This window comes from Ambystoma mexicanum, chromosome 6p (assembly GCF_040938575.1).
Source record: "Ambystoma mexicanum isolate Mex_15411 chromosome 6p, UKY_AmexF1_1, whole genome shotgun sequence".
Classification (NCBI taxonomy): Eukaryota; Metazoa; Chordata; class Amphibia; order Caudata; family Ambystomatidae; genus Ambystoma; species Ambystoma mexicanum.
Genome location: NC_090935.1, coordinates 1,310,748,329 through 1,310,770,948, shown reverse-complemented (window position 1 = coordinate 1,310,770,948; position 22,620 = coordinate 1,310,748,329). Strand labels below are relative to the sequence as shown.

Genomic DNA, 22,620 nt, shown 5'->3' with positions numbered 1-22,620 from the left:
CAGAACACAGTGGTCTCAGTTCTCGGGCAAGATGTTCAATCTGCTTTAGATTCTGAGCAGGGTTGCACGGGATCTCCTGTGGTGGGTCAGTGAGGACAACATTCTGAAGGGAGAAACCTTTTGGCAACCATGGCCGTATATAACAGTATTTACGGGCGCCTCACTCATGGGGTAGGGCACTCATGCCAACGATCTGACATGCAGCAATCATTGTCTCCATTGGAGTCCAAACTACACATCAACCTTTTGGAGCTGAGGGCAATCAGGCAAGAGCTGAAGGCCTTTCTGCCCTCTGTATGGGGAAAGAATGTCCTGATAATGACGGACAACACAGTGACCATGTGCTACTTCAACAAGAGAGGAGGTGTAGGGTTACTACCACTGTCCAGAGAGGCAATGCAGCTCTGGTTCTGGGTTATTCAAGAAGGAATCTCCCTATCGGCAGTTCACCTAGCCGGAGAGGAGAACACGGCGGTGTACGCTCTGAGCAGGCAGAGCACAGTCTACCACAAGTGGGAACTAGCTCAGGAAGCCCTTCAATAGACCTTCACCTTTTGGGAAACCTTCAAGTCAAATCTGTTCATGCATTTCCTCCAGTCCCCGTTATTCCTCAAGTCATCAAGAGGTTGACAAAGTTTGGAAAATTCAGTATCCTGATTGCTCTGGATTGGGCCAGGAGGATGTGGTACCCGGACCTTCTGGACATGTCCATCTGACCTCCAATGTGTCTTCCACAAAGAGAGGACCTTCTCTCACGAGAGCAGGGTTGGGTTCTCCATCCAGAGGTCAAAACACTCAACCTTCACACATGGTTTCCGAGCGTTTGAGATCTAAGGATTGGTACCTCCTGGATGACGTAATTGATATTTTGCTTTCAGCCAGAAGGCCAGCAACGAAATCCTTGTACCACTGCCATTGGAACAGATTCTGCAGCTGGTACAGGGAAAATAATGTGGCACCTTTTCAGTGCAGTACACCTATGGTGTTGTCTTTCTTATTACACTTGTCGAATCTGGGGCTCCAGATTGGAATCATCAAAGGGTACTTTGGGGCGCTTTCGATCTTCAAGTGTACATCGGAAGATGTGTCATATTTCAAGATGCCATTGGTTATACAATTTCAAAAAAGGGCTCACTAATGTTCCCTTCTTCACCATTTCAAGTTCCAATTTGGGATCTAAATCTTGCATTAAAATGTCGTATGTGCGCTCCTTTTGAGCCGCTCCATTATTGTCCATTTAGACTCTTGACTTTTAAGGCCATCTTATTAGTCACTTTAACAGGATGAGTGAGTTACGTACCTGATCTAGTAAACAACGGTTTACACCTTCTACAAGGACAAGGTTCTCCTAAGGGTTAAGATGACTTTTCTTCCCAAAATTGTGTCAATTTTCACATCTCTCAGAAGAAGGTGTTGCCAACATTTATCCGCCTCAACATCCTGGTAAGGAGTAGGAAAGGCTACACACTCTAGATCCAAAAAGTGCACTTCGCTTTTACATTTCACGTATGGTTACAATATGTCAAGATGACCAACTATTTGTGGGGTGCACTGGACATAGTTTGGGACTGGCGGTCACAAAAAAAACATTGTCCAGGGGGATATAGTGAGCAATACAGAATGCTACAGACTTGCAGGAAAACAACCCCCAGAAGGCCTGAGGGCCCACTCGACAAGGGGCATGGCTGCGTCTTCTGCTTTCCAAAGAAGGATGCTGATAAATGACATTTGTATGGCAGCAGCTTGGTCTACTGTTCACACATTCATAAAACATTACTGCCTGGATTCGTCTTCAGGCCAGGAAGGAGGATTTGGAAAGGTGGTTTTACATTCTGTCCATGACAAATCTTGAAAATAAATCTGAAAATTCATACTCCCTCCTCCAAACTAACATTGCTTTGGGAGTCTATCTAAAGATAGGGAATAAGTGGGACGACACAATCCATTTGGAGAACAAGTTACTTGCCCCTGGTAACGTTCTTTTGACTAGATGTTCACCCTCCAAACATCAATTAGGCTTGATTCTGTAGGGGACGATAGGTCAATAGGACCCCCCCTCCCACTGCATCTCCCATCCTGGTGAAGACTCATGACTCGCTGGCAGCCCACTGGCCCCCGGGCCCAGGCAGCAGGGCGGCTGCAGACCGACACGTGAGGCTGCACCACTACGTTATGTGGCAGAGCGAAGACGCCATCTTGTACTAAGCCAACGCCATTTTGCTAGAAACTTTCAGAACTAACCCAGGCAGAGCCAACGTGCACACTGAAAGCTGCAGCTTGACCCCCACTTGACCGCGCTCACAGAGGCCCACACTTCCCCCACCCCCCGCCGCATGGCAGATCCACTGAGGACTCGTTCTCACGAGCCACCAGACACGAACAAACAACAAAATAAAACACTGTAGCTGTTAACCTTCCACAGTACATCATTGCCCCAACCATGAACAGGAAAATTAGGAAGTAACTGAAACCAGCCCAAAACCTGCATGCCCTGACCCTGTATCAAGCCCCCAGCGTTAGACTGTGTGGCGCCCTACACCCCTGCCTACCCCGAAAACTCTTGTAATGTGTAGAAACCATTTATGTAATATATGTCGTGTTGACTAACGTTCGCTGCTAACGCGAAGAAGAATGGGTAAAGAGTAATATGCAACAGATATTGTTTATAAGGTGAAGATGTACGAAGACTGGCTAACTGATGACAATATGCAATAACATGGGTTGCCCTCTTTACACATACACCTGCCTAACACTACCTCATGTTCGTATGTCAAGTATAGATGTGAATTGTGCTAAAGGGTTGGGCCCCCAGTTAGTATCCCTTCTAATGCAAATGCATACAAATCATCTTAGAGACACCACGTGTTGTTATTCGCCCCTCACCCAAGGGACAATAAACTGCCTTGTGCAGGATGCCGCGCACAGAGCTGCAAGGCCATCTCCCCTTCCTCCCGCCCAGGCCCTCCAGAGATAGCTGGTGTTCAAACAGCACAGCCTCGCCTCCCCTCCCGACCCTGCTGGACCCATTTCAAGCATCCGCCTCCCCATGTCAGAGGCCGCCACAGCCTGACTCCATGACTTACGATCTACCTGGTCCTAAATCCCACCGTCTCTCAGGCACTAGTCACATGCCCCCACGGGCCAGTGGTATCTCCGCCGACCCCAAGTTAATGGCCCTCAAAAGGGGGGCGCCCACCTTTGTACCAACAGATCATAATACCATCCCTCACCAAATCTACCAAGACAGGGTGATCGAGTAACCCCTCCCATGCCCCTGACTATGCACATGGGACCAGATTGTTTGAACCAAAGGTGTCCTCGCAACTGATGAATGGGATGCTTCAGATTGCATATCAATGTTCCTGTTTGCGTATTGATCTAAAGTCAGTGCTTATCAGAATTACAAACCAACGGAAGCATGAAGTGTGACGAATGGGTGTGAATGTGTGGCCAAAAGGGCAAATGTCAGTTTAGTTACCAATCATTGCCACAAGGCATGTCCGGCCCGGCCCTCCACCCCGATGATCCCAGCGGACCTTCCAACCCCACGTGGCGCAGCACCAACGTCAGCCAATCCTGGAGGAGCAACTCTCTACTGTGTATACACCCTAGACATCACCACCCAATCCCCACGATTATGTGTCCCCTATAGCTTGTGTCACCCATGACGTGTTCTGTAAATAAGTAGGCCTGTCTTTGCTATTGTCAGACAGAGCGCTCTCGGAGTTTGCAGAGTCCTTTGCATGCCCTATATTGATCTATATAAAGCCCTTTTGATCCCACCCGCACTTGGTCCTGGTCTCATTCCCTTCCTGGGGTGTGTCCTTTATTGCCTCTCACTAAGGGGGGTGCGTTTTTGGGGACGCTTACATTCAATTCCTTTAAATGGAAGGCAGTGGCAGGGAGTGGGAACACAATGGGAAAATCGGATTTGGGGTCTGACTCACAGAACCAATATGAAAGGAAGAAAAGCAATGGAAATTTGTTTTGCCACACTTAAAAAGAGTTGGCAGGGCTTTGGGGTTTTAATCAGCACACAATGCGAAAATCAGATTTTTGTATATTTGATCAACCAATATGGGGAACAGAAAGGCAATGGGGAAAATGTGTTTTGCCACACCTAACAATAACACACAGATCTTTGGGGTTTTGGTCAGAAGAGAATGGGAAAATCGGTTTTGGATTGGATTCAGAGATGCTATGTGAGAAAGAAAATACAAATTGTAAATTCGTTTTTCAGAGCCCAATGGGTACACAGGGGCAATTTCATTTTGCACCTTGCATATGCGCAGGTACTACTAGGCTTCCCACTTCTTATTTAGCATGATGGGGAACAATGGGGAATTTTGTTTTTACACCCTGCACACACACGTGGAACAAGGCTTTTGGGGTTAATTCTTCTGGCATGTCTTTAGGTCTATACCGGTTCACAACACACTGGGAATAGATTGTTGGTTTCGAATGCCCATAATACAGGTCCTGTGAATTCAATAGGGGAATTGATTTACTTTGATAAACATGCTAAGGATCTACACAGATAAACAGGATATATTTCAATGGGGAAATAACTAAAACAACGCAAAAAAGATAGGGCCTATACAATCTAGGCTTTGGGGGTAGTTCTACTTACAGGAGAGGTCTGGACCTGGCATCAGGGAACCGCAGGGCTGGGGCAGCTAGTGGATCAGTCAAAGATCTCCTCTGAGTCCTCCTAGCAGTCCCTATCAGCCACCAATGTCTCCTGGTTACTGTCTCCAGTTCAAGATGAGGCCTCTCTGCTGGGATGTTTCTCGACAGGATTTGGCAGCAGGTCGCCCCTTGGAATTATTGGAAGAACTCCAGCTCTGATGTGAACTGGCTTATTTGTAGGGCAAATGACATCACTAACTTGTCATGATTCCTGTGAAAGGGATTGGCTAGTCTTCACTATCCCCCTCCCACCCGTGTGCTGATAGGACAAGGGGATGGGGGAGTGCTTTGGGATAGCTAGGGGAGGAGAGAGCTTCATCATCTCACTTTGACAGGTGGGCTCGGCATGCTTTTAGGACATAGAAATTGCACAACATGGCAAGTAACCTAAATTCTCAAATCTTTACATGTATGAATGTATTTACAACAACTACATTTTAAAGCGAATCAGATGAGACTAGTCTGGACTCTGCACACCATTACTGTGCAGAGATACTGTTTTTCCTCATTTACTCAGGAACCAAATCAGTGAAAAATCTGCCACTTTTCGGGCGTCATATCACTTATTATTGGCATTCTTTTGTCAACTTTCACATCTCTGGGAATCACGGGGAGGCCCAAATCACATTTTTGTTAATAACTTTAGTTGTGTTTATCCCATCAAAATTGGTTTAGCATGGTTAGAAGCGGCTGCCTGTCACCTTTAATAAAAGCCTGGAATGACTGTTGTGCGATGTACGCTGTCCACTTTATGCAATCAAGGGGCAGTTTCACTCCTCTGTCTCTCTGGCCCCACCTTTTTAAAGTTTCATTTCTCTTTCAGGCATGTGACGTAAGTAGAGAGATCTGTGTCTATGTTAGATTACCCTAGCATGTGATGTCCGGATAACAGCTCCTAATGGGCACTTTATGGGCTTTGTGACCTGGAGGTCCCAAGTGCTACAAAACAGACCTGACTTTATCTGGTCTTCACAGCATTTCTGATCTAAAAAGTATTCCTGCTTGTATTTTTAAGGAAGGGCACTGATGCATGAGGACAACCAGGCCTGAATCTCCAGGGCAACAGAGGGAGGTCCTGGAGTTTAGTTTCACTTCTGAAGAAATGGCCAGCAGTACGTGGCCTTTCAAACTCGCACACAATTGCGTTTAAATGACTTCTCATAAGGCACACAATTTACAATCTATGCAAATTACTTTTGAATGGTACATGTACATGAGAACACCATGCCCCAGCTTGAAAGTCAGTGGGCATTTCGCTTGGCATCCTGTCAATTTTGAAGGGAACAAGGAAATGATATTTTCTTTAATTTACATGTAAAATGCTCCATGTCACTGCAGCTGCTGAAAGCACAATTCTGGCATTCCATTGAAGATACTGTGCACTGCTGTTTCCTATGTGTGGGTGCAGCTCTCCATGGATTTGTCAAAACATCATTGCAATAGGTCTTTCTTTCCCTTCTTGAAATGCATTGTGCACATTTTAGCATCTTTGGATCTTTAGGCCCACTTTCTTTCCTATTGATTTGGGTTCCATAGGCCTTATGTCATGTCTACGCTAGCCTTGTATTTTGGTGAGCCCTCATAGCTGACACTGGCCTCTGTATTTCTGGCATCCTGGGGTATGTTTCACCGCACAGCGTTCAGCTAATTTAAGCTTCCCTCTGATTTTTTACTGGCCTTGCATAGTTATTAGTTAAAATGGATGGTAATTTCAAGTCTTTGTGCCCTAACCTACCAATGTGTTTCCTTTTCTCAGGTAACTTTGTACACACACACACACATTTTCCTATGCTCACCACATGGCATACGCATACACCTGTGTACTCTATGTGGACACAGCCTACAGGCACAGTCCCCCCTGTCATATTTAGTTGGAATGGGACAGGAGCAGTACATGATGCATCTCCAGAAGGGAGAGGGCCAAACCTTTCCCCTGCCATGGCCAGCCTAATTAACTAACAAAGGCTCCTTGAAGCCCTTATGTACTTTTTATAGGCCCTGCAGCTGGTGGCAGTGATTTGCATACTAATCAGAGAGTTAGTCAAACAGGCCCACATGGGGCCAGCCTGCAGAGGTTGTCAAAGGAGACAGGAAACCCCAACAACCTTTCATATGTAACTGTGTCAACCCGAAGCCAGCTCCCGTCCTCCGGATCAATTGGCAGTGAACTGTCATGTCTGGGGCTGCGTGATTCAGCAGTTCACCCTGCAGGGGACCCCATTTATAAGGTACGAGAATGTGGTTTGCCGGAGCCAGAGAGTCTGGTCTTGCTGCAGCTTCAAGGGAGAATGGTTGCTTTAATCGGGAACCACAGAGAGCGCCATTAACCAGAGAGACCCTTTGATCCACAACAGACAGGAAGATGGGTGGGACTTAGTATTGCATGTTTTCACCCCCTTGCCTTTTCTGTTGCAAAGTACTTTGGTTATGACCTCACGCATACAGGAGACTGTTGGTGGGGACCCAGGATTGGTTCATTAAGGTTGGCTTGGCCTACACCAATCGGTGTGGTCCATTTGGCTTTAAAAGGAGGCAGAGCCTCTCTTTTGGCAGATCATCTGAAGGCTTCACCAGAAGCAGAAGGAAGAACTCATCATTGGACCCTTGCTGAAGGTACAGTCTGCCTTACAACTTCTGCCAGTGAAGGAAGGCCAGGACCTCCAAGAAGGAAGCAATATCCCTCCACTAAACATCTCCCAGGGAACAGAGGAAAATACTGAATCCAGAGGACCCATCCAGCAGCTCCAGAACCGGTCCCCAGGCAGCACACATCGTGCCCTGCTAGGCTCTGCACCCAAAACCAAGAACAACACACTACTCAGCTTTGGGCTGTCTGCCCTAAAGGACGACACAAGCACAGTGAAGAAGCTAGTAGAAGTGCATCGATGAGCTTCTACCGACATCCGCCTTAAAGGACATTTTCAAGCCAGTAGAGTTCCTCAAGCTGCAATAGGCTGCAACGCTGATTGTTGTTATGCTGCAGTCGCTTAAAGCCATACGAGACATCTTCACCAGTGGTTCAAAACTGCCGACCAACTCTGAGACAACGATTCCTGACACTGAGCCACTGTGTAGGCCAGCCTACAGCCGTCCGTCCATGCTTGCTTGCCATACTGTTTGCCTCTGGATAACCAGCAGCTGTCTCCCATCTTGAACTCTGTCACAAAAGCTTCAAAGTGCCCTGAAACCGACTTGATCCTGTCGAGCACCAAGAACACCTAGAAGCACAAGGTACATTTCGGTTCTGTCCCCCTGGTCCTTCTCCGAAGGCCCCTAGAGATATTTTAAGACCCATTGCTCCCTTTGCACTAAAGCCAAGTATCCTTGAACTGTTGCGACTATTTACTAAACGGACCACCCTCCTGCCAGTATCCAGAGCGCATCCCTTTTCCTTCTTTAAACCTGTCTGCCCTCTGCATTCCTTTTCAGGGTGGGTTGTATTTCGTAGTGTTACTAGAACTGTCTGTTGTGATAATAACAAAGTAGATATGTGTATACAACCTTGACTGGACGCTCCCTTTTATAATTGGGTAAAAGTTGTATTTTTGCTGGGTTGTAACTAACCAACGATCCACAACCTTTCTGAAATAAGCCTGCTATTTGGTCCACGTTACCAAAATTGGATAAGGAGGTTTATAATTTGCTTGTGTTTCCAATCTGTTCAGATCCCTTCTGGTGTACTAGAGGTGTGGGGCTGATTGATGGTTTAGAAACCGATATTCATCCCTGGACCACTGCTGGTCTGCAAGTTGATTCCTTACAGCCCTTTCACTGCGTGTTTCCCTGGATTTTTCACCTAATTTCTTCTCAGCAGTTTAATGGGCTGTGAGTGATCACAGAGTAGGAAAATACATAGTATGCACGTTAGGGAGTTAGTGTGGGACAGGCGAATGAGCAGTTGTTCTCCATATACATTCTGTGAAACAAATGCAGTGAAATGTCCACCGTGGTGGGTTGCCATGTCATATATCTCCTGTACACTACATCAGTGGAGTTCCACACCTGTGGGAAGTCACTGCCACAGTGACCACCCAATAATAATTTGTTGGTGGCAACATTGTTACCTACTGCTGTTCAATTTCTTGACCTCCTGATGTTGACGGTCTGAGTTTCTTCGACTGGATGTCATATCCCTGTTTCACGCAGTCAACCTGCTCTGAAGTTGAGCGCCTTGCTTGAATTAGCACCTGGCCACTGCTCAGCCATACCGAGAAGACCGTATTGCCATGGGGGTATGGTAGTGCTGTTCAAAAGGACACCAACCAAGAATTGGTCTTTTTCTGGTTGTTGTGCTTGGGCTGCCGCCTGGACTCCAAAACACCTGCCATCCTGTGGGTGAGTACCTTGGGAAAAGGTGATCTTTATCGCCCTTCGCAGGGTGGCAGAGCTTTGCCCCTTCCGCCTGGCTGTGTGATTCCTCCTAATGTACCAGCAGAGAACTAGGTAGGCGATAAATGAAACTTCTCAGCAAAACTGAGTACCAATTTATCCTCTTAGAAGGAATACTTGCTGCAATACCCCTCAGCCCCCGTTTACCGGAAAATTACTGTTCACCAGGGCAGCTCTATTTTTCTTTTATTTAATGCCATAAAGGTCTCCCTGTTTAATTAGCAATCTCATTGTCTGTGTAGGCCTGAGTTTTGGTTCCAGTCTGTAGATATATCGGCACACAGTTCAGGTGAGCAACATTCCTGAGGCTGATCACTTTGAACCCACCGTGAAATGGCCGATTGCCAGTGGAGCGCTTCAAGTACTTGCCAGGTACTATCTCTGGGTTTTAAATTAACAAAACAAAGTTTTGCTGTTTTATTTCTGGAATATTTTTGGCAACTTCAGTTGGGGCAGGGATGGTGGTGCTGTTTTACGTGCTCTGTATCCTTATATGGAGTGAGGCTTTAGAGTTTTGGGCCTGTTCACTTTTGAGTTACATTGTCTGGTATCTCCCGGGGCTTTGAGTCATAGCTCTCAACTCACACGCTTTTGGCGGGTATCACCCGCTTTGTAGAGGGCTGACTCACCCGCCAAACCTCCTGCACGCCCATTCATTCCAATGGGCGTCTCACCCGCCAAAAACAAAATCTGGTGATTTCACCCGCCTTTGCGACACAAATAGTTGAGAGCTATGCTAAGTGCATTTCCACCTCAGGCGTGATCGCCATATTACCGTATGTATGATATGTACTTCTGTATGAGTCCTGAAGTGGGCCAAGGCTGCGTGGCCACTGAAAGAGATGTGAGCAGATGTAGTCACGTCATGACGTGTCAAGCCCCGCGCCCTCCCGCATCGTTATGTGGGCTGGCCCGTGTTTGAACCCAAATGTTGGGGGAAGTGACGTTGGGCTAGGGAGGGGGCAGGATGGGGAAGTAGAGGACTTTCACTTTCAGTTATCTGTAGATGGAATAAAGGAAGGTTCGCTGTTAAGAACGGTGTGAGACTCATTTGTAAAAGCCGGCGTTTGCTGGGCAGGGGATGCCCCGCGTGCACATGAGTGTGATCCGCTCATGTTGACAGATGTCGCCATTTTACAGTATTCCAGGGCTCAGCAGCAGGCGATCGTTGTTTCCTGGAGGCCTTGTATGTTTATGTCCAGAGACTGTATTTGCACTGTATGTATTGATGCCATATCCGGCACAGCTAAATCTTACAAAATGTTTGCTTCCCTCTCTGGTCAAATATAGGACGAGCATTCCACAGGAAAAGCAAGCAGAACATACCACAAATCGTGTTAGTACAGGTGCCCAACAATGCCGCTTGGGCATGCTCCAACCTCTGCGTTCATTTCAATCTCATCTTGAATGCATTGAATCAAGGGATCCCACAGTCCAAAGTTTCTTTGGCTTTACCTTTCCAGTGGAACAGTATTGAAGAGAAACGTTAGCACGGGAATGTCGCTTTCCTGCACACGAAAGCTGCAGACATCCATTCGCCACATGCATGATCTCAGGGTAGATTGTTCCTATTTTTTCTTTAGTAATACTTAATCTTATGATATTATTTACATTTATTAAAACATTGTAAAAGTACATGCTATCTCCGAAAGGGAATGTGAGTTCTGCAGACAGTTATTATCAGGTTAACAGTTGAAGATACTCTCTATAAACAGGGCACTCCCCGCGCAGGCCAGTATTCATCAAACGTGATCTAGTTATCGCCGGCCCCCATCATAAACAGAAGATTTCTGTGTAAGCAATTACAAAAAAGGGGAGTCTACTTCCTCTTTATAAGCTCTTTCAAATCTCACACAGCTGCCCAAATGTTGCCGTTGTCCCACATTATGGACTCTTTCTTAACCCCTTCCTATGACTCTCACTAAAACCAAGCTGAGCTTTCCATTCATGCACCCAACAGCTGGACCTCTTCCTGGACACGCAACAAAGGTGTCGTTTTCCACAACCTGGCTCTATTCATCCATCTTTTGGCATTAACGCTGATACCCCCATTCATTTTATTTCCAAGTCATTTTTTAATACTCCACAACATGTTTGACAAGACTAAATCTAAAACTTTCAAATTCTGAAATATTTTTTGTATGCAATCCCTCATGGCCCCACATACCAGTTCTTCATTCATTCTTCGGCTCAGTCCTTAGGGCTCTCTGTAAATATTTGCATTGCAGGGCCTATTTCCTGATCTTACGATCCCTGGGAAGGCTCTTCTTTCTAGCTGGTTGGCCCTACTACCATGACTAGAGTCACATGATTCAGGCCTGTACTTTTTTCTGATCATTTACCTTTGTTTCCAAATATTGGATGTCATTTCTGCAAATGGCATTGCTTTGAACATTTCAGCAAAAGATCATGGCCTCTTCCCTATTCTTATCCCTCTCCCTTTCCCTAGGGCACTGGACATATAATGATTTCTACCAAGGTGAAATGCATCTATCTTACTTTCTTCCCTTTGCCGTCTTCCATTGACTACACATGCTGTGAACTGCAACTGTTCACTAGCTGTGAGAGTGCCCGGTCATCCCTCCTTCCACTTGTCCCCCCCCACCCACTTTACCTTCACTGACCCTGAATTGTCTGTTGGTGTTGCAGAATGTGTTGTCATTAATTCAGTGATCCTATGAAGACAATAATGTTGGACAAAACCAGAAAGTCACGCTCCAGATCTTACAAAGCGCTTCTGCATAGACCTCTTTTTTTCTGAAGAGTCTCCTTTTTTGTTGATAATTCCAATGTTTCTACTTCCATAGTCAGACTTTAGTCAGACTTTTCCCAAAGAATTGAACTCCCTGTTAATCCTCCTTTAGAATGGGCATCCTTCCTAGGTTTATCAAGTTCGTAATCGTGTAGTGTTTCAGAGTTCATTCAGTGGCAGTTCCCTGAAAGAAATGTCCCATCTGCTCTGTTCAAGATGTTTAATTTATCTTGTGCACTTTTTTCTTGCACCCTTGGGTGTGTTTAGGTAAAAGCTGAAGTGTATCTGAGATATTTGTCCAGCCAGTTGTCTTTGTCAGTCAAGTGCTGCACACCATTAATTAGCCGTATTGCACATCCACAAGCATAATGTTTATCTTTCCATATTATGCCAGATTAAGGGAGTCGCTGAGCTCTGATGGTGGAAGCCATTTTGATTTTATGTTTTCTCTCGAGAAGTTAAATTGCAGGAAGCCCTCCCTGCCAGTGGGGCATCCTCGTTCAAGGCTTACCCGCATTCACATACATCAGTCAGGCCTTCATACCTACTCATGATTAACAAAGAGTCGCGTTGATTGAGCAGAAGTATTTCCCAATTGTCAAACGTTGACGCCAACCATTTTAGGCTTGATACATCTCAGCGAGTCTAGCCGGGAATTGGCAGACTTTGCAAAACATGCCATGGGTCTGTGAAACCCAGACTGAAGACAAAAAATACTGTGTTCATGGAAAGTGAGTTTATTGCTCCATCTATTCTGAGCTCTTTTAGTCAGGTTTAGAAAAGGGTTTGATGGTTAATCTCGGTCAAAACAAGCAAATCCAATGCGTTTTAGCTGTTATATGTGAAGTGCAGCCACAAAAGCCCCAGTAGACTTCGTGCTCTCACTAAAGGACAGGAATAAAGCTCACACCATTACAAGTAACAACAATCATTAACATACACTTCAACACAAAAGTACAACATAACAAACATTGGCTCTCGTTCCAACTATGCCGGTATCCTGGTAGTAGAGCCGCCAGAATACCGGCAAAAGTTGTTACCGTTTTCGGCATCCCATCCGGCGACATTGCCGCTGGATTACGAGTGCCGGAGGGATGGTGTAAATCCCCATTCATGGAGTCCGATAGGACTCCATGAGGGGATTTGTTGTGAGTGAATAAAGGGCAGAGCCCCTTTAAGGAGAGGAGGACACAGAACAGTGGGAGGGAGCGGGAAGAAAGGGGAAGGGGAGGGGCCAACGTACACCACGTTGTGCCAGGAAAGATGTGCCCATCGAAGAGGGCTGGCGTGTGGAAAAAACCCAGCAGAGGCAACAAAGTATTCTGTCAGGCAAACGGCGCGCAGCAGTGAAGGGGACGTACCCCTGCAAGACGGCGGGCCAGTGAGCCCAGCAGCAAAAACGTCACCCGGTGTGAAGGAGGGTCGAGGAGCCCGGCAGCAGTGGAGTGGGGAGGACCCCGCAGAGCGACGACCAGAAGACGCACAGCTGCGGTGGCAGCAGAGGTGGAACAGGGAAGGCGAGCCCAGCAGCGCAGACAGTGAGGAGAGTCCAGCGAAGCTAACAGCGGTCTGCGGAGAGGATCGGCGAGCAACACAGGCCCAGAAGAGAGGAAGGTGTGGTAGTCCCGGACCAGCAGCAGGCAAGAGGAGCGGCGGACCCGGCCGGCAGCAAAGGGAACTCAGGAGCCCAAGCCAACAGGATTTGCCATGATTACTGGCACTGGCAATGTCAGTGCCGGCAATGACGTCTTTTCATGCCGGTGGGTCGCCTGCCTTATCTCCAGCTCTTAGCTGGAGGTAAGCCAGGTGCCCCACCGGCATTCCCGTAGTCGGCCGGTCCAGTAAAGTGCAGGTAGCCACGAATACCGGTACTTTTTTACCAGACCAGCTGACTTAGAATGAGGACCTATAGTCTTGTCATGTCTAGGATATCTGGGGCTGCAGTGGAACCTATTGCAGCTAAGGAACACACACAGAATGCTCACCTTTCAGCAAACAGCAATGCCAGAAACAGACAAATAGAGGGATTATTTGTATCTGATTAGACTCCAGTTGTGTGGACAGTTAGTTACCGCAGAATCTGCTGGACTTTTGAGCAATCTGAAGGGGCCGTGAGGCAATGTTTAGGGCTTTATAAAATTCCCCAATAAATAAGTGAGGTGATAAAACTATTCAGAAGGTGCTTGTGGCTCTTAAATTGGGCAGCGGGCTGTTATCACCATTTCCAGCACGCACACACTGCAAAATAGCCTCATTAGAACAGCTCCTCTCTGTGGGAGCCAATCAAGAAACGTAGAACGCTTGCATAATCTGCATGTCAATGACCACATTCTAACCGTCTATAGATACTAACTTAAAGCCGTGGGGCAATCTACGCAGGCTGTGCGCCAGTGTCTAGGCAGCTCTGCACCACCATCCACTCACCTTCTCCTCCAGCTGGAATCTTTCTTCCTCTCCTCCTGTCCATCACCCGTTCCTCTCTGTCAAACCCCCCTACTTTTAATAAAAATGAAACGTACCTTTGTCTCATTGTATTGCCTTCCATGTGCCACGCCTCTGCTCCCACTCTGGAAAGGAAAAATGGACTCTATGCTTTGAGCTCTTTTTTGCTTTTCAATATTTGATTGGGGTTTTAAATTGATCTACGAAAGCATCCCTACACGCTGACTTATTTTCATAAATCCTTATGATCTTCATTATTCAGAATCTTATCGCTTGCCGCAGGTGGTAGTGGCAATAGCAGTTTGTCGTGAGCAGTAACGGCACTGCCAACCCTCGTTAAAGGCATTTGCTTTGCATGGGCCTGTTAACTCAGACAGTGTATTCTTGTGGCCGGGTACAGCCCACCACATTTATCATTGTTGCCAAACAGATACACACGTGGTTTTCTCATATTATAATTAAAATATATTGTTCGCCAGATACGTAAGAGTTGTCTGAAGTCTTTTTTGTAAGCAGTCTAGCAATTAAAGAAGGTCTTTCAGTGCTTAAGGCATTCTGAGCCCCTCAAGTGTGGCGATTTTGGCAGGTCTCTGAGGGTTCTCAACAGAACCAGTGGCTTTAGGCCTGCGATGCATGGCTCGACTGGCCAAGGCGCTGCAGTTTTCAGGCCCTCTGGAGTCACTTGAGCCCAAGGCAGAGAAAGAAAGACTCCAAATGGGAAAAGTATGGTTTATCGAATGCCGTAGCAAAATCAAGTTATCGTATCCTGGATCCAATTTATGCCAAGCTCCTGCCTCAGCAGAGAGTGAGAAGCAGCCATATCAGTCCTGGGCGGTAACCTTCAGTCCACTTACGTCCCTTCTCCTTTCCTCCACTCTTGGGATGTCCCATGGTGCGGTGGATGGGCCCGCAGTGTGATGCTACACTGCATAATATTGAAGTTCCGTCCTCATTTTGTTTCAGATCCCCTTGCACCAGTCATGGGTTAGCATGAATGTTGATCACCACCACGTTTCGAGTTAGACTACAAAACTCCTTTTCATTGGGCTGAATTTATGGAGAACTTGTCAGCGTAGACGCTACCCTGATTTTTTTCTCCCTCACATTTCTGTTGGCAGTAATACTACCACACTCGCTCAGGCACCCTAGTACTTTCTATATCTCTCTCTGCATATGTTTGGGGAAGGAATGACCCCAGGTCACCTGTTGCTGGTTTTGTCTTTCTGGAACACGTGTGCCATTTACCACGCACAAGCGGGTTGGCTTCAGCCTGTAATCCTTTTCATAGAGGTCGAAGGCGCTTCCCGTTTGCCATTTCTGTAGGTCTGTCTGCCTTACAGCATCAAACTTTCAAATCAGAATACCCTCCTGCTAGGGGAAAGATTAAGGCTTGAGTGATTTCACTACAAAGGTTTACGAATTCAATTTTCATCTCCTCGTAAAATATAGAACGAGGGGAAAAGAGGGGACACGCAATTTTGGCCAGGTTTAAAAGCCTTCCATTTCTTGGCGGTTCCGTTTATTGTTGTCAAACTTTATGGCTCTCCAAATGATTAAGAAGAAGCCCTATAAATAAAGCAGTGTTTATTTAAAATCCTTGAAGTCTGGGACAAAGCCAGCAGAATGGGGCGTCTTGTTTACAGATGTCGCGCCGCGTTGAATGACCGAATCGTAAAGAAATTGCACACGGCCCAAAGGACGTGGATAAGTGCATCCAAGCGCCTGCAGACTGGATACTGAACTTAGCTGAGAAGCATCAGTCTCAGCCACTTGGATGCCGTCTCCAGGACAACAGGCTTCGCCTGGGGCTACTTTCCGTGATTCTACATATGGATTCGAATCCCTGAATAGGGCAGTGTGGTTCATGATTGCCACTTCAGCTCTCTCCAGCCTTGCTGCCAGGAAGCAGTCTAACCACTGTTTGCATCAGTGATCTTAGCTCTTGGAGACTATCCGGATGTGGATGTGATGTATTAAGGTTATGCACTTGCTGCTCAGTGAGTCACCCAGTGATTAGACTACTCTCTAAGCCCTGCACCTCTTGGTGACCTGTTGGAATGAGGAATTGCTCATTCCGACGAATCACCCAATATTGGCTTTTTTGGATTATTGTTTTTTTGGACAAATTGCTTTCTTTTTCTTTTTTAAATGTGGGTTCTGCTCTCCACGAACCTTTCATTCCCATGCTGCCCTTTCCCACTTTTCCCGCCCTAGTCTTATCTCCTCTTGTTTGCTGACCTTTGTCTAACCCTGTGTACTTATTCAAGTATATCATAACAATTCGTCAAACAATCGTCAAAAAGTATTCTTCAGAATGTTTTTGTCAATTTTCGATAATAAAGGGTACAAGATTGACCTCGGCTGGCAAGTCAACGACAACTGCTACTCCTTGCCCTTAAAATGGCGGGGGAACGGTCTCCAGCATGATGAGCATGGGTGATACAGCAGTCCAGTGGGTTGATCCGGGTGTGGTGGGGGGGGGGCGTTTGAGGGGGAGTGCAGACCTGTTCTATGCTTCAGTGAAACTCTTGTTGGCCCACTTCCTGATTGTCCGTGCAGGCCTTGACCAATGAATGGCCGCGGTTGCGCGGCAATTATTTATTAAATTGCATGCGCGACCCACACTACATTGAATTGCTAGATGACCACTGCATTTTGCAATGGATAGCATGAACTCAAATGGCTCTTTCTGACCCAGCGAATATCATTTAGCCAAGCACATCTGCTTGCTGTGTCTGGCCCTGTGTCTGCTGCTGTAGCACCCTGGGGTGCATATATTTAGATCTAAGGTCTCCCTCAACCCTCATCTCCTGCCGGCCCATGCACTGACATCTTACCTGTGCTGTCACTTCAGATTGCAGATTTGGTGAGCCTCGTTTTCATATGTAAAGCTTGTAGTATAAAGCCACCTGAAGCTGCAACCTCAGGGCATGTATTGTGTCAATGCAAAATCAGAATAAATAAATTAATATTGCAGTAACTATTTTAGGTCTAGAAACTAAGGAAGCCGGTGATCGTAAAGTGTGCAGGTTTCGCAATACCATGGGAAATTACAAGAGGCTCGAAAGTGAAATATTGGACCTTTTGCGTTTGGCCTTTTTCCCCGACCTTGCATTTGCACTACTCTAGCTTGGATGGCCCGTCCTTTGTGGGAGAGCTCGGGGCGTGGGGGACGTGTCACACAAGGGTCTGTGTGGCTGTGATGCCAGAAGATACTCATGAACAGATGCCTTTGAGCAACAAAGGGGGGCATCACTTATCAGCATACATGGATATCCCAGAAAATGTGTAATTCTGAACAAAAGTATTCCGCGATTTTTCTTCTTCTTTATATATATTAGGTTGTTAGTTTTTAATCGAAAACATATATTCTTTCTGTCTCCCGGTTTGGCTATGGACACACTGACCTTCAGCATCAATGTATTTCCTCGCTTATTTTTTGAAGCTACTGTCCATCAAAAGTTAGATTTATATGGCGCTAATCGTGGAGGTCGCAGTGCCAGCGAGCCCTGACATTCCTTTGCTCTCCAGACACTATTGCAAGGATTTCCAAGTGCTGTTCTCAAGAACGGCTTCCATTCCATGTTTTCAGGATATCCGAAAAGCTGCATGAATACTAAATGAATCCAAATGTAAGTTGTCGAAATAATCAGTGGTTACCCTAGAAACCAGGTGTGTGTGGGTCTTTGGAAGAGCCACCCACACCTGGCATTTCTTCTCCCCTGATGGATGTGTAGGAGTCCTCAGATGCTGGTCAATCTTCCTCTTGGGGTCTATACAACAAGTTTTCACTGTGTTCACAAAGGCGCTGACAACTAAGCTCTTCAACCAGACTGTACTTGAAGGTGTTCCCCCGCAACCATGGAACATTCATACTGCATTTTGTTGTGAACCTCTGTGACGCCTTCTGATCAGTCTGATTTTATGTAAACTGTATCTAAGTGAATATCCCGTAACAGCGGTACGATGCTCAAGGCCGCTGCACGCTTTATAAGTGTAAATAAATAAATAAATAAAGGGGCACCAGGGCACGGTTTCCATAGCGTTGTCAGGAAAGGTGTGTACAGGAACTGCTATGATTCATCTACCAGCCTTAAGCATCGCTGCTGAATATGGGGCTCTGTGACCGCTGATGCGCTTTGAGTAACTGCATGAGCCCGCAGTGAACACTCTTTGGTTTGATGTAATTCTTCTACACCTCAGCCAAGGAAGCTGTTTCAGCATCTAAGTATCCTTTGCTTTGCCACACTCTGGCACAATAACCAAGGGAAGAACATAGAAAGAAGACTAACGGGAATCTCGAACACTGCCTGCAATTGAAGGCCTGCATGGGAAAAGTTCCAATCGTATGAGTTGCACACAAACGATAGGCAAACCCAAGATACACTAAAGCACAAGTCCTGCGTGGCCACCAACATCTCGGACAGGGATGCATGACTCGCCTGCCAACTAGAGGATAGGCCTGTAGCTTAAGACTAATAATATGTGTTCTTATTGATTCCTTATTGATACCATATTTCTACTGCTCCTAAGCACTATAACAAGTGTTATTATTACCCCGTGTGATGGTACTCCCGTTATCTACCATGGAAGGATGAAAGGCTAATTTGACCCTGCTGTGGGATTCAGACCTGGAAATGCAGGCTGGGCCCCCGCGCATGAAGTGAGCACTTTACTGGTGAGCTATCCACCCAAAAAAGATCATGGCCAGCACAGCATTGTCTATCTGCAATGAGGAAAGGCAGTGAACATGTAAATCTTCATGCAGTTTTCGTAGGCTAGACTCTTTCCATACCTACTAACAGTCACTGCAATACATTCAGACTCAGTGCTTCCTGAGTTAGAAAACTCCAGGTTACATAGGAGTCCTAACATCCCACCTCTTGCTAGCTCCAATAATAACAAAAAAGAATTTATAATAATAATATGTTTTGTAACACTTTATGTTGGATTTCCCTTGCGCCTAAATGCTATAGTAGTAGGAGTTATTACTCAATTTCTCATTCGTGGAGGGATGAAGAAATTGCCTTGCCCCTGCCGTATTTGGAGACTGTAAATGCAGGTTGCACTCTTCCCTCTAAAACAGCACCCAATTCACTGAGCTCACTGGCTAGGTTGACTCTTCTTAGTGTCTCGCTCTTTGGCATGCTTGGATGGCCTAAAGCTGATTGTTGCACTGTCATGTCACAGGTTCTGTGCGAAAATGTCCCCTGGGAAAAAGTCACCAGGTAAAGGATTGTGTCTCCCTGCACCCATAAAAGCCTTCACCCACATATTGTAGGACGGGTGTGAATTACTATTCTATTTCCAGTCCTAGAATATTTGGGGAATATGCTTGATTTTCGTGGGAATGCAAGTTTGGGAAATGTCACCCCCTAGCTACTTTTTCCCAGGCAAACGTATCCCTGGATTCCATCTCATCATTTTATTTGAAAGTGCTTCAAAGACGTATGTTTGTTATTCCCATATCTTGCCTACAAAATAGTACTCAACCAAAGGTACTTACCCGTGACTCATGGAGAAGAGAGCTAGTACTTGCACCACATCCCTGCTACCTGGTAGAAATGATAGATTTCTCTGCCTCCAACCACCCCAACCAATATTCCCCCATGAAACAGATCATGGGCTTTTTAATATATTATCTGCCCCAAACCATTATCAGGCCTTCAACCGCTTCTCTGTATGTGAGGTAGTCGACCATCTGCAGAGTGAGTGTGTACCTGCCTGGGTTATTTTGACATTTTAAATGAAATTGAATGATGGTAGATCAACCTCCGGAAATTGTGTGGGTTCTAATCTGCACACATTTTCCTATGCACACTGCACGACATACACATAGTGTACTCTGGGTGGACACAGCCTATAGGTGCCGTCCCCTCTGTCATATTTAGTTGGAATATGACAGCCAAGAGTACATCAAGGCATCTCAGAAGGGGGAGGCAAAACCTTCCTCCTGCCATGGCCAGCCTAATGAACTAACAAAGGCTCCAAGGATCAGCCAGTCCTTTGTTAGCTGCTGGTGGCAAATTTGCATACTAATCAGAGTTATTATTATTATTTTTTTTTGTTGAGTTTATTCAAGGAACACCTGAATTTTATCAACATTTCCAACAAGCTAGGTAACTCAGATTCTAGGTGCCGCCCAAACATTCGTCTCTATCCTCAGGTGTCTCGGATGTGGTCAGACACAAACCTTCTTCACGCTAATCCGTTCAATTAGTCTCCATTCAGCTGGATTGCTGATGGAGTCAATGTCTGGTTGATCAGGCGGAATGCGAGTTCAATTAAGTTAACCATGGCCACCGTCCATCTTGTGGTTTCTCCTGAAATTAATCTGTTCCACAAGTCATCTTCTTGTATCATCCACGGGTTTGTGATCAGTGGTAGGAGATATATAGATCTGTTTTGTTTTGTATTGGGACAGCTTATCATCAGGTGTCTCAGTGTTTCGACCACATCTGTTTTTTTACATAGGCGGCATCCCTTTAGCTCCTCTAATCAGAGTTAATTAGGATTGGTTCATTAAGGTAGGCTTATCCTACACCAATCACTGCAACACATTTGGCTTTAAAAGAGGGCTGAGCCCCTCTTTTAGGCAGATCATCTGAAGACTTTGCAAGGAGTAACAAGAACAACTAATTTGGATCCCGGCTGAAGGTACAATGTGCCTTACAGCTTCCTCCAGGGAAGGAAGACCAGGATTTCCAAAGAAGGAAGCAAGAGTCCTCCTCTAAACATCTCCCAGGAAACAGTGGGGGATACTGAATGCAGAGGACCCTCCAGCAGCTCCAGAACCGGTACCCAGCCAGCCCACAAAGCGTGCCCGGCTAGGCTCTGCAAGCAAGATTCCTAGGCTGGCCAAGTGCCAGAGAGTTCTGAAGCAAACCAAGGACAAGGCAGATGCCTGCAACACTCTCTCTGGCTTTGGGCCGTCCACCTTAAAGGACGACACAATCCCGGTGAAGATGCTAGGAGGAGTGCATCGACAAGCAGCTATCAGCACTGTCTGAGTCACCTCGACCAGTGCTTCAGACCCGCCGACGAACACTGAGACAACGATTCCTGACCCTGAGCCGCCGTGAAGGCCAGCCTGAAGCCGCCCGTCCAGCCTTGCTTGCCGAACTGCCTGCCGCCTGATACCTGCAGCTGTCTCCCATCTTGTACTCTGTCGCAGGAGCTGCAAAGGGCCCTGAAACCGACTCGACCCTGCCGAGCACCAAGAACCTCTAAAAGCACAGGGTACATTGTGTTTCTGCTTCTGCTCTCCCCAACCCCCCGGGGCCTTCTGTGAAGGTCCCTAGTGACATTTCACGACCCATTGCTCCCTTTGTGTTGAAACCAAGTATCCTTCAACTATTGCGATTAATTTCTTTACCAACTACTCTCTTGTCAGTATCCAGAGTGCACCCCTTTTCTTTCTTGAAACTGTCTGTCTTCTGCATTGCTTTACAGGGTGGGTTGAATTTTGTAGTGTGCTAGAACTGTCTGTTGTGATAATAATAAAGTAGATATTTTTATACAACCTTGATTAGACAGACCATTTTATCATTGGTAAATAATTGTATTTTTGCTGTGTTGCAACTAACCAACGGAGATAAGCCTGCCGTTCCGTCTACGTTACCACAATTGGACAAGGAGGTTTATAATTTGCTTGTGTTTCCAATCTGTTTGGATCTATTGTGGTGTACTAGAGGTGTGGTGCTCATTGATGGTTTAGAAACTTTTTTTCTACCCCTGGACCACTGGTGCCCTGGAAGTTGATTTGCCACACTGTACTCACGGCCTTTCTGTCCCGAAGAAGACCATCTCAACTTTCCTAACCAGTGAGCTGTTCACAAATTGGCACATATCTACAATGATGCAAACCATCTTCATCTCTTCCTTCATTCTTCAGCCCTCGGCACAGCACAGAGACTGCCCTGTAATCCTGACCCGCTCCCCCCTCCTCCCAACGTATACAACATGCATAAACGCACTTACACGCACACACACACACACACACACACACACCCTAAGCCGTAAATCTCCGCCTTACCACACCCTGGGCCGCCACTTCCGGGTCTGTCAGCGTATGCACAGTATGCACATGTGTTGTTCCCCAACAGGCTGCTGTTCGGTGAAGGTGGCCTGTCAAGAAAATGTTTACGATGAAAGTGGGATGAACGTCCCAGTGCAATAAGGAGATCACACTGAGACCCATGGTTTATAGAAGATATTGAATTACTGATTGCTGAGCAGCAGGGTTCACTCAAGCAGAGCTCAAGTGATTTGTGTTGCCTGACATGTATGTTGCTGGCTCTCTTGAAGGCTGTGCACCTGGGCATCTGAAAGTATTGACCCGCTGCCGC

The 22,620-nt window shown here is 46.4% G+C and overlaps 1 protein-coding gene across 1 annotated transcript in view; it reads left to right on the top strand.

Annotated features, from left to right (window-relative positions):
* ADAMTSL1 (ADAMTS like 1) overlaps positions 1-22,620 on the top strand; it is a 941,617-nt gene that overhangs the window by 579,638 nt on the left and 339,359 nt on the right. The window lies entirely within an intron of this gene.